This window comes from Rhincodon typus, chromosome 19 (assembly GCF_021869965.1).
Source record: "Rhincodon typus isolate 14 chromosome 19, sRhiTyp1.1, whole genome shotgun sequence".
Classification (NCBI taxonomy): domain Eukaryota; kingdom Metazoa; phylum Chordata; class Chondrichthyes; order Orectolobiformes; family Rhincodontidae; genus Rhincodon; species Rhincodon typus.
The window spans coordinates 14,901,037-14,912,365 of record NC_063350.1 but is presented as its reverse complement, the minus strand read 5'-3'; the positions used below and the strand labels follow the sequence as shown (position 1 = coordinate 14,912,365).

General features: G+C 40.2%; 1 protein-coding gene and 1 long non-coding RNA gene across 4 annotated transcripts in view; one reads left to right on the top strand and one right to left on the bottom strand.

Annotated features, from left to right (window-relative positions):
- LOC109927927 (protein kinase C-binding protein 1-like) overlaps positions 1-11,329 on the top strand; it is a 222,528-nt gene that overhangs the window by 111,459 nt on the left and 99,740 nt on the right. The gene's annotated exons all lie outside the window — the stretch shown is intronic.
- The window catches only part of LOC125485443, a 54,239-nt gene continuing 48,019 nt past the window's right edge, over positions 5,110-11,329 (bottom strand). For 2 of the 3 annotated variants that reach the window (XR_007264170.1, XR_007264171.1), the window contains exon 4: positions 5,110-5,226. This is a non-coding gene — a long non-coding RNA (uncharacterized LOC125485443). Of the gene's footprint in view, positions 5,227-5,527; positions 5,921-11,329 lie in introns of those variants that run through there. The other variant, XR_007264169.1, reaches the window with a different exon arrangement.

Genomic DNA, 11,329 nt, shown 5'->3' with positions numbered 1-11,329 from the left:
CATCTCTAGAGCCCTCGCTAACCTAAGGGCTCAAAAGAGGCTAACAACAAACTGCAGAGGCCGACAGCGCTCGCAAGGGAGCCAGAGAGCAGGATATGTGAGAACTACAAAACAGGAATTTAACCATACAGGAAAGTATTACAACTCAATGTGTACAATGTCTAAATTGTTTTTTCTGATGAGAAATTGTCTACAACCAAACTAGAGCTTTAATACTGGCATCTGATTTGCTTAAAGTTGCTTCAATTACAGCTGAACTTTTCAAAAATACAACTATAACTTGAAATGAGGACTTAAAAGATTATTCCTTCACCAAAGATTTTAACCCAAAAGTGATTTGAGTTAAAGCTAGTGTCACAATGTAAGAAGTGTGCTGGTAATCAAGCCCAACTACTCCCCAAGCAGACAAATCTGAGATGTGAACAATTTAATCACTAGGACAGTTTGACTATGGCCACTATTTAACAAAAACTCGTCTGATTTAATCAATAAACTAGAAAATAAGAACATTTATTGCAACATACCTATCCTTTAATAGGTGAGAAAATAGATTAATCAATTGTATGCAAACTTAAACTAAACCATGTTTAAATCCAAAAACACCTGCATTCACAAATAGGATAGAAATAACAGACAGGACACACCATTTATCAAGAAAATCACGGGTAGAACGAACAGGCAAAATAGAACGAATTCTATGAATCAAGAGTCCAAACCACCGGCAGAATCAAGGCAACTTTCTCTCAGTTCTTTTCGGGTTTCTGATGGTATCACATTTTTGTCAACTGTGGTGATTCTTAAATTGGTAATCAGTCAGTTGAAACTAGTTCTTGACTCGAGTTTCTCCAAGTGTCATTGGGGGTTATTTCGTTTCCGCGAACAGACGTTTGGGGGGGATGAGACAGAGTGCTGGGTGGGGGGGAGAAAGAGACAGGGAGGAGGCATACAAGCAGCCACTTTAAACCAATCCGAAGGCTGATGCTGAGTAGTTTATTTTATTTCAACCTGAAGGCACATGGTAAGAGTTTGGCACACAATGCTATCGATTCCTGTTTCTCCAAAAGTTGCATACCTTCGTATAACCAATAAGTGATTACACATATCCACTTACCCTTCAAGATATTAAAAAAACTATATAATCCAGATTTGTATTTTCCATTTTATACTTCCAGGTGTAAAACAACATTCCTTACACAGGTCTCAAATATGGACTAGAAGGGCGGCAATCAATTAAGAGTACCAAGAGTGAAGCCAAACATTGAGGCATGGAACACCACAAAGGGGCAGTGAACAGAGTAGCTGCACGGGAATTGAAGCCCATATTGAAGCATGGGTAGATTTTGTGTTATTTAGTAAATGGGAGTTAACAAATTCTGGCAAAAACTGGCAAGAGTATTCCTCAGACCATGTCCGCAAGCAGAAATTAATGACAGCAACAGTGCTTGTCCTATAGCACATATTAAACAAGTTCAGGTCTTATGGCACAGTTACATCTCTTCACTCTAATTCAGTTGCAGCCTTTTAACTTTATTTTTGTCAAGTGCATTCCATAGCTATTATCCCATTATACTATCCATAATTATAGTATGGTGATTTATTATTAGTTGAAGTATTAGTTCTGTTCCCAACTCCTACACCTCTATGAATGGGAAATGGGAAGAGTTTGCAACATCAGATCTTGACATAACTTGTAAATGGTCAGTCTTGCTATCAATCATGAAATAACATCTTGGGAGATTAAACATCCCAATCACCCATGTAATGGTAATGGCAAGGCACCCTATTTGAAATACTTTCTAAATATGTTTGGTAAACTGTATAAAGCTTTGACTTAACCTTTAATAATGTCCATGTTGCATTGACTTATTTCACCAAAGTTCCCATGGAACACAATTTAAAAGAAAGGGTCAAAGTAATTATACTGTTCAATTAGTAGTCAATGCATCAGAGTACAAAATCAAATGTGCGCGCAAATACAATGCATAATTGTGGACAACTGCCAAAACTCCCTGGACATCTTACACAATAATACTGTACATTATCCAAACCATTAGACTATGACCCTGAATTTTTCATCCTAATAGCTCAACTTGGCAGGAAAAAATACTGGTCTATAATAAAAAGGAAGTAGTTGAAAGCACGGAACAAGAGCAAATGCACAAAAATAGAGATTTGTATAGGTCAGGCCATGCCTCAGACATCTAGTAGACACAGCAGAATTAGTAGCTGAATATTGTACAAACAAATTTGCACTTATCAAACATTTCACAAACTACCGAAGTATTTCACAGCTTATAAGGTACACAGTAAAATCTTACAAATAACAATACCACAAATCTATTTTCCATGTAGTTAATTGAAGAATCTAATTATGTTCACTTGAGAGGACATCTCTAAAAGACAACACCTCTGCCAAAGCACCACTGACTTCGGGACTGCAGTGAGGTATTTTCTGGATTGTATACTTCTGCCTCTGGTGTGGGGCTTGAAACATATGGCATTTGAACTTGAGAAAGGAATGCTACCAGCAAGCGAAGACAAAGCTCCAGCCAGACAGCAAATGACAAAGATAAATCTACAAAATAGATTGTTCATTTGTTAAACATTAGGAAACAATGATATTATGAACTTCTCTTTTTGATACTATTGGTCACTTCCCTGCCTTTTATTGCAAAGTATCATAAACAAACATCGCAAAAGGTACAGGTCGATAAGCCCCATACGTCAAGTTTTCACTAGTGCTGTTCAAAAACTGGTTGGCCAGAAAGTACACAAAAGATAGACCATTCCTATTAGCTGTGAACAGACAGCTAAGCTCTCCTGATTTCATCACAGAAAGTGTTGCTGGTTTGACCGTATAAAAGTCTTGGCAGTGGGTACAGAAAATTGAGAAGTTCATAAAAATCACAATGTGGCAAGGGAAATGGAAGAAAGCAAACTACAATTATAGTAAATTAAGTTTCTCCAAATGATCTGCATATACCAAAACCCAGTTCGATACAAAGGTCACAAATTTTTCTGAACAGGGTATCTAGTTGCCCAAACATGTGTAATTCACATAATGAATAATTATCCCAATGCTTGGCTTCCAAGCTTACCAATGCAACTTATGGTGCAGTGGGGACAACTGTTTTCTCCTCTGGCATGATCATCCCACACTTCACATTTGAATGCCAGACTTATTTTCCACAGATATCTCAATCATTACAATAGGTCCAGAACACGGAGTCTTCCTTTGCCCAAGAAAAAAACCCAAAAATGTGCAAACCACTTACAACTATTCAAATGTTAATCACTTTAGAAACAAACACAGAAGTTGCTGGAAAAGTCAGTAGGTCTGGCAACATCTATGAAGAGAAACCAGAGTTAACATTTTGGGGTCAGGGGACCCTTCGTCAGAACTGATGATAGTTAGCAGAATGTCAGTTTTTATGCAGAAATTAGGGTTGGGTGGGGTGGGGGGAGGCAGTAAGGAATAAACAATATATGACTGGAGATAGAGACCAAAGAATGGGCAAGTGTTACACCTTCGGCAATTGCAGAGGAAGGTGCCGTGCGGGTGTTGGGAGTGAAGGAAAAGTGGACTAGGGTGTCCCAAAGGGAATGGCCCCAGCGGAATGCGGACAAGGGAGGGGAGGGGAAGGGAGGGGAATGCTTGTCTGGTGGTGGCAAAAATGCCAGCTAATGATTTTCTGGATGTGGATGCTGGTGGGATGGCAGTTAAGGACAAGGGGAATCCTATTGCTGTTGCGAGAAGGAAGAGAAGGGTTAAGGCCCAAGTGTGGGAGATGGTTCAGACCTGGTTGCCCATTTACCTTCTCCCTCCTCAGTATCCATGGGGCCAAACATACTTTGCAGGTGAAGGTGCACTTGACCTGCACTTCACCTGTAGTCTACTGCATTCGGTGCTCACAATGTGATCTCCTCTACATTAGGGAAACGAAGCGTAGACTGGGTGGCTGCTTCGCAGAACACCTACATTCTGCCTGCAAAAGTGACCCTGAGCTTCCAGTTGCCTGCCACTTCAACACACCACCCTGTTCCCTGGCCATTACCTCTGTCTCAGGCTTGCTGCAGTGCTCCAGTGAAGCTCGGCATAAGCGGGGAAAACAACACCTTATTTTCAGCTTGGAGACCCTGCAGCCTTCTGGACTTGATATCAAGTTCAATAACTTTAGGGCTTGAACTCTACAATGTCCTAGCCCCATCAGGCCTTGTGATCACAGTCTGCTGTTACACACAAACCCTTGGTAGTCTCCATTAACAGTTATTCACACTTCTAGTCAGATTGTCATCCACTCCTTTTTCTGTCCAACTGTTCTCTCTCTTTGGGCTCTATCTCCAATCACCTATCATTGATCCTTACACGCTCGCCCCCCCCACCCTAGCTTCTGCACAAAAACCAACATATTCCCAGCTACTGTCAGTTCTGAAGAAGGGTCACCCAAAACATTAACGGATTTCTCTTCAGAAATGCTGTTATACCTGCTGAGCTTTTCCAGCAATTTCTGTGTTTGTTTCGATTCGCAGCATCTGCAGTTCTTTTGGGTTTCATATAGTAACTTTAGATTGCTCGAGTCCTGGATATATGCATGTAAAGCAGGATGTAATCTGTTATTTTGTTTTTTTGACAATGGCTTCCTAAGTGTGCAACTTGTTTAATGGAATCCTTAACAGGAGAAAAGCATACCAAGCTTCAAGAGCTAATACTGCGCAGGCCTCACAATATGGCTTGGTGATTTACATTTTCACCTTCTTTGACAAAATTTATCATTCTAGAATTAGACACTGCAGTCATTCATAAACGTTACAAATTGTACAGCAAAGTAACTGAATTACTTTGGTTCTTACATGATCACCTTTCAGGACTGAATGATGCCATATTGTTTACTGTTCTAACTTAAAATACTGGCAACCAGGAAGTGATAACAGAAGGACAATGAGATTCAGATATTTACAAATTCCTGATAATGGGAGCAACTACAGTATTTCCTCCTTTACAATTAAAGAGTTGAGATTAATTCGTAGAGATGTTAAGAGTCACAATCCTTTTTTTCTTAGGAATACAATCACAATTTGCAGAACAGCATCAAAACTTTTCACTTACATCAAGAATATACTCTTGTATCACAGCATGTAGAATGATAGCTATCAACATATAAAAGAATATGGTGGCCAAGTCTTTAAATCCATATTCATAGAAGCTGACAGAATCAATTTCTTCACCTGCAAATAAGAAAATATAGGATTAAACATAGATAAACACACTTTGGATTTTTAATATTAATTTGTAACAACATTCAAAGCCTGCTTCCCAGCATAATCATAACTGGCACGTCAGCAAATTGATAGGACAAGCAGAGATGAGGATGTCAATTCAGAGCAGTTAATTTTACAGTTATTGATTTTAATGATTTGAAAATCAAGAGTGTTGTGAATTAAGTTCACTCATTCCTATGTCTAAATCTAGGTGGAAAAAAATTCTCAACACAAGTTCTGAAATGACATCAGCCATGAATTTATTTCCTTACTTTGCACTGACAATAAATTATGTATCTTCAATGTCCCAACAGCACTCCAAAACTAAGAACCCACAGCCTGTTCTTACTCTGATTATGGCCATGCTGGTACCAAGCTACAAGAATTAATGAATCTGCATTAATATAATAGTAATTTAATATTCAGTACCTAAGGAAGCTCCATGGCTTTATAACCAAAAACACGTTAAGTGTAGTCAGTCATTAATTATAACATTTCCTACCTTAAGTCGAACTGTGCACAACAGGATTCCACAAACAGCAATGCAATAAAACATTTGTGTGATCATTAATGTACTGGTAAGGCAATAAATCTGCATCGGGGAACCTCCTTTCCTCTTCTACAAATTGTACTTCAGGTTCTTCAACATCTGCCAAATCATCTGAAAGACAGTACTCAATGCGGCCTTACTTCAATATGGCACTGAACTATTACCCCTAATTATGTGCTCGTCTTGGATTTGAATCCAATATCTTCTGCTCAAAATAGACTGTGTTATCCCTGTGCCAAGGCTTTAAAAACTCCTACTGCAGATCAAGATGCCTGTTTTAATCAAAGTCCTGGAGACACAATGGTATACCGGACATCAAAATTGCTGACACCATGTTTAATGTGATATTCAAAAGAAGTGGAAAAAGACGAAATGAAAAAGTCAGAGCCAAAATTCCATTTGTTGACAAAGTTCTGTGGAGTCAAATCACAGCCAGTTCTAAAACGTTGAAAGGAAAGAATTAAAAACAGCACCCAATACAAAGCTGATCCAGGATGAGGTGGGCCCAAGCTATGCCTGCCTCTTCGTAGGTTACGTGGAACAATCCCTCTTCCTACACTGGCCCTAAACCCCACCTCTTCCTCCGTTACAGTGACGACTGTATCGGTGCCGCCTCGTGCTCCCACAAGGAGCTCGAACAGTTCATCCACTTCAACAACACCTTCCACCCGGACCATCTCTGATACCTCTCTCTCCTTCCCGGACCTCTCTTTCCATCTCTGGCAACCACCTAGAAACCGATATCCATTTCAAGCCCACCGACTCCCACAGCTACCTAGAATATACCTCCTCCCACCCACCTTCCTGCAAAAATGCCATCCCCTATTCCCAATTTCTTCGCCTCCGCTGCATCTGCTCCCAAGATGAGACATTCCACTCCCGTACATCTCAGATGTCCTTGTTTTTCAAGGACCGCAATTTCACGCCCCCCTCAGTGGTCGAGAACGCCCTCGACCGTATCTCCCGCATTTCCCACAATTCATCCCTCACACCCCCTCCCCGCAATAACAACCAAAACAGAATCCCCCCTCGTCCTCACGTACCACCCCACCAACCTCCGGATCCAACGCATCATCCTCCAACACTTCCGCCATCTGCAACCCAGCCCCACCACCAAAGACATTTTTCCCTCCCCACCCTTATCTGCTTTCCGGAGGGACCACTCTCTCCGTGACTCCCAAATCCGCTCCACACTCCCCTCCAGCCCCACCACACCCGGCACTTTTCCCTACAACCGCAGGAAGTGCTACACCTCCCACCTCACCCCCATCCCAGGCCCCAAGACGACTTTCCACATCAAGCAGATGTTCACCTGCACATCTGCTAATGTGGTATACTGCGTCTGCTGTTCCCGTTGTGGCCTCCTCTACATCGGGGAAACGAAGCGGAGCCTTGGGGACCGCTTTGCAGAACACCTACGCTCGGATCGCACTAAACAACTGCACCTCCCAGTCGCGAACCATTTCAACTCCCTATCCCATTCCTCAGACGACATGTCCATCCTGGGCCTCCTGCAGTGCCACAACGATGCCATCTGGACGTTGCAGGAACAGCAACTCATTTCGCTTGGGAACCCTGCAGCCCAATGGTATCAATGTGGACTTCACAGGCTTCAAAATCTCCCCTCCCCCTACCGCATCCCAAAACCAGCCCAGCTCGTCCCCGCCTCCCTAACCTGTCCTTTCTCCCACCTATCCCCTCCTCCCACCTCAAACCCCATCCCCATCTCCTACCTCCTAACCTCATCCTGCCCCCCTGACCTGTCCGTCCTCCCTGGACTGACCTATCTCCTCCCTAACTCCCCACCTACACTCAGCTTTACTGGCTCCATCCCCGCCTCTTTGACCTGTCTGTCTCCTCTCCACCTATCTTCTCCTCTATTCATCTTCTATCCGCCTCCCCCTCTCTCCCTATTTATTTCAGAACCCCTTTCCCCTCCCCCATTTCTGAAGAAGGGTCTCGGCCCGAAACATCAGCCTTCCTGCTCCTCTGATGCTGCTTGGCCTGCTGTGTTCATCCAGCTCTACACCTTGTTATCCAGGATTAGGTGGCTTCCTTTAAAACTTAATCAACCTGATCTTGGGTTTTTGGGCCTCTCTGCCTTCTTTCAGATACGGATTGAAAACTCAAGCTAAATTTTCTTATGCTATTAAAGCAGTTCAATATTGAGATTTGGCTTGGAAACTGTTAGCACGTTGTGAACAAATAAAACCCCGCCTCTTCTCTGCACTTCACCTGTCCATTTTGCAATGGTTGCAGACACCAGACCGGAGTTGCTAAACTGCACATGAAGGGGCACATTTCTACCATCACAGCAGTGGCTACACTTCAAAAATACTTCACTGACTGTAAAGTGCTTTGTGATATTCAGTTGTCATGAAATGTGTTACACAAAAATAAAGATTTATTTCCTAGCAATGATCTCACCAAGAAAACCATAAGAATAGCTGATTTTCCAAAGTGTAATCGAACAGTTGTTTTAACCTGGCATCAATTCTGGAAATCACAAACTATGAATTTCAAGCCTCAAAATTTGGAATAAGAGTGTTTTCAAACAAGAATAGATGTCAGCTTTCAAACTTAAAAAAAATTGGAAAAACACAATCTTTAGCAATCACTACAAGCATAAACAAAAGTAGTATCCAGCATTAAGGTGCAGCTTGAGCATCTCATTGATCTGATTTGTGAAATTTTAGCCATACATCAACAAATTAAAATTCAGACTGAGAAACTACCGAAAAACATTTAACGGACAGGTACACTAAATACTCAAGATGCAGCAGTTAGAATGTCAAAGCAACTAACCAGAAGGAAAATCAAAAGAATCACTAAGTTTATTCAATGCCTTTGTCTAATGCATACATATTGTTTTGTTAGTAACTTGAGGGTGTAATAATATATACTTATAAGAATTACATAGTTCGTAAACATATAAACTGGACCATTTTCTGCACTTATGTCTCCAATATTTTCCATAATGCTGGTCAGGAAATTGGTTGGTAGTGACAATCGTGGAAAAGCTTTGACTGGAAAAGCACTGAAAACAGTAACAGGCTGGCTCTATAGGATCAATTATATTTACAAAACAAAGACTCTATTAAAGTCCATATTTGTTTTGGCTCTCTGCAAGAGCAATTAATAAAATGGTATTGTGATCATTGGTGGTTATGTATGAATAGATAAAAGTCATTTTTGAGAATGAATCTTCAGAATTTATAACAAGAAAAGTTAAGAAACTTAGCATACACAAAGACATACTTAGCTATTTGAGTATTGCTTTAAAAGTTTTTTGTCAAAGCTTTTCATCTTGCACTCATCAGGACAATGAGCAAGTATACGAATTCAAGGGGAAACCAAATTTGGCTAACATGTGGGAAAGTATGCTGATTGGTTGGCAAATGGACTGTGATTCACAGATGCCTTACTTTGGCGAATGCACCATTACTACTGATGGACAGTCAAATTTTAAACCAGCCAGGTTGAATCTCAGAATGCCTCTCATCTCTTCAGTTGAACTGGAACAGGCACATTGTGGGTACATCTCCTTTCTCAATGCAAGGAACATGGCCTATGTACAAATATGTGCAACTTCCAGCACAAAGCTGCAGTGAGCTGCATTGCAAGCCTGACCATCAAACCTCAAATGGCTGTCAATGTAATTCCTCATACATTGTGCATTGAGGAACATTCAGCAAATGTTGTCCCCAATGTAATGTTGGGACATGGTTGTGAATTTTCAAAGTACAAGCTGGATGGATATGGTCAGTGACTTTCGTGCTGTGAATAGCAAAAAGAGACATATACATACACACACACACACACACACACACATATACTGGCATAAAGTTATGGCTCCAGAAGGACTGACCTAAGCTATATTTTCAAATCCCTTCTTTTAAAAGGAAAAACACCCAAATACCATAATTTAAAATACAAACTCAATTACATTTTAGGTAAATTTCATCACACTTCACCCCAAAGAATAATGAAAACAAAAAGGGAGATACTCATTTTTATCAAGATTTTTGATTTAAAATTATTATATCACATTAACAGTAATGTGATATTAACAAAGAACACACAATGTGTTACATGGGAACCATATTTTACACAAGGTCATTAGCATCACAGCACTATTTCCACCATACGTGCACATCATAAAGCACCCATTTGTAACATTGTTTCCAGATACGTGAATGGATATTAAATCATAAAATGGAGGATTAAGCTCCGCCAAAAGAAAAACAAGTTCTCATCCCAAATGTTTTCCTGCAAAAAAAGGATTGTGTCACGTCAAAATAACTGTTTCTTCCACATTATTGTTTATGTATATTTCAAAACTGATGTGCAGGGGGCAAGGATTTCACATCTCCTCCTCCAAACAGTTGGATCAACGTGTTCAGTTATTTCAAAAACTTACTGACAGTCTGTTAGATCACCACTCTGTTATCTTGTAGTAAAGCAGCACCCACAACAATATCGCTGGCATCAACAGCCATTTTGAACGGCTTCTCATAATTTGACAAGCTAAAGAAAATCAGTGCAGTTGTCACCACAGTTTATGTTATCAGAGGTACTCTCGATATTCTTATATCCATTCAAATTTTCTGCCTTTTAAACAAAATTGTTAAAGGAGCCACTAAAATGCTGAAGTTTGGAACTAGTCTCCAATTAAATCCACACAGATCAAGAAAGCGCAAAATTTCACATTTGCCTGTCCTAGACATGGGAAAATCCAAAATAGTCCTTACTTACACTTCTCTAGGTACTACTTGGCCTTGTCCCACACGGAGGCTCAAGTAAGTGACCTTCACTTTGGCAAATATCAATCTTAAACTGATTTGTCTGTTTACCAAGGGCCAATCTTGTCATAAATCAGTCAAATGCTCTCGGCTCTTCCTAAGTCTGGTTGTCTACATGCACGACATTATTACATGGCCCTTCAACAGTTTTGATGATTGATTGCTAAACAGTTTGTTCAATTTTTAAAATTTCAAATGTTATAACTTTGTGTTGAAGAAGTCAATTTTGATGAATCATGTCTGTCAAATTATTTCAATGCCATCCTCCAATCATAACAGGATGCAAGTCTATTTTTATTAATGACTTTGCGATAATCAATACAGAATCATAATGACCCATCCAGTTCCAGCATCGTGATAGGTAAGCTCAAACTACTTGGTTCAATCATGTTATTGTCCATTTTGAACTTGATCTTGTCCTTCAGTTGGAGCCAATTTCCCTGGATTGAGTCTGAAAGGTTCTTTCTTTATGGGTGATGCAGTCCCCACATTAACATCAAGAACAGTTAAGGATGTTTGTGTGTCATATTTGCACAAATGAAATTAGGATTTTCCAACAGTCATTGTACTGCACTTCGAGTTTTCTGGGAGATAAAATATTATGCTACCTAATCTCTTAATTACCTTCATATTATCTAATTGGAGGATCAACTTCTGAATTTTCAATTTAATTCTCTAATTATCATGGTATTTTTACTTCGCTCACCATTTCTTTCAC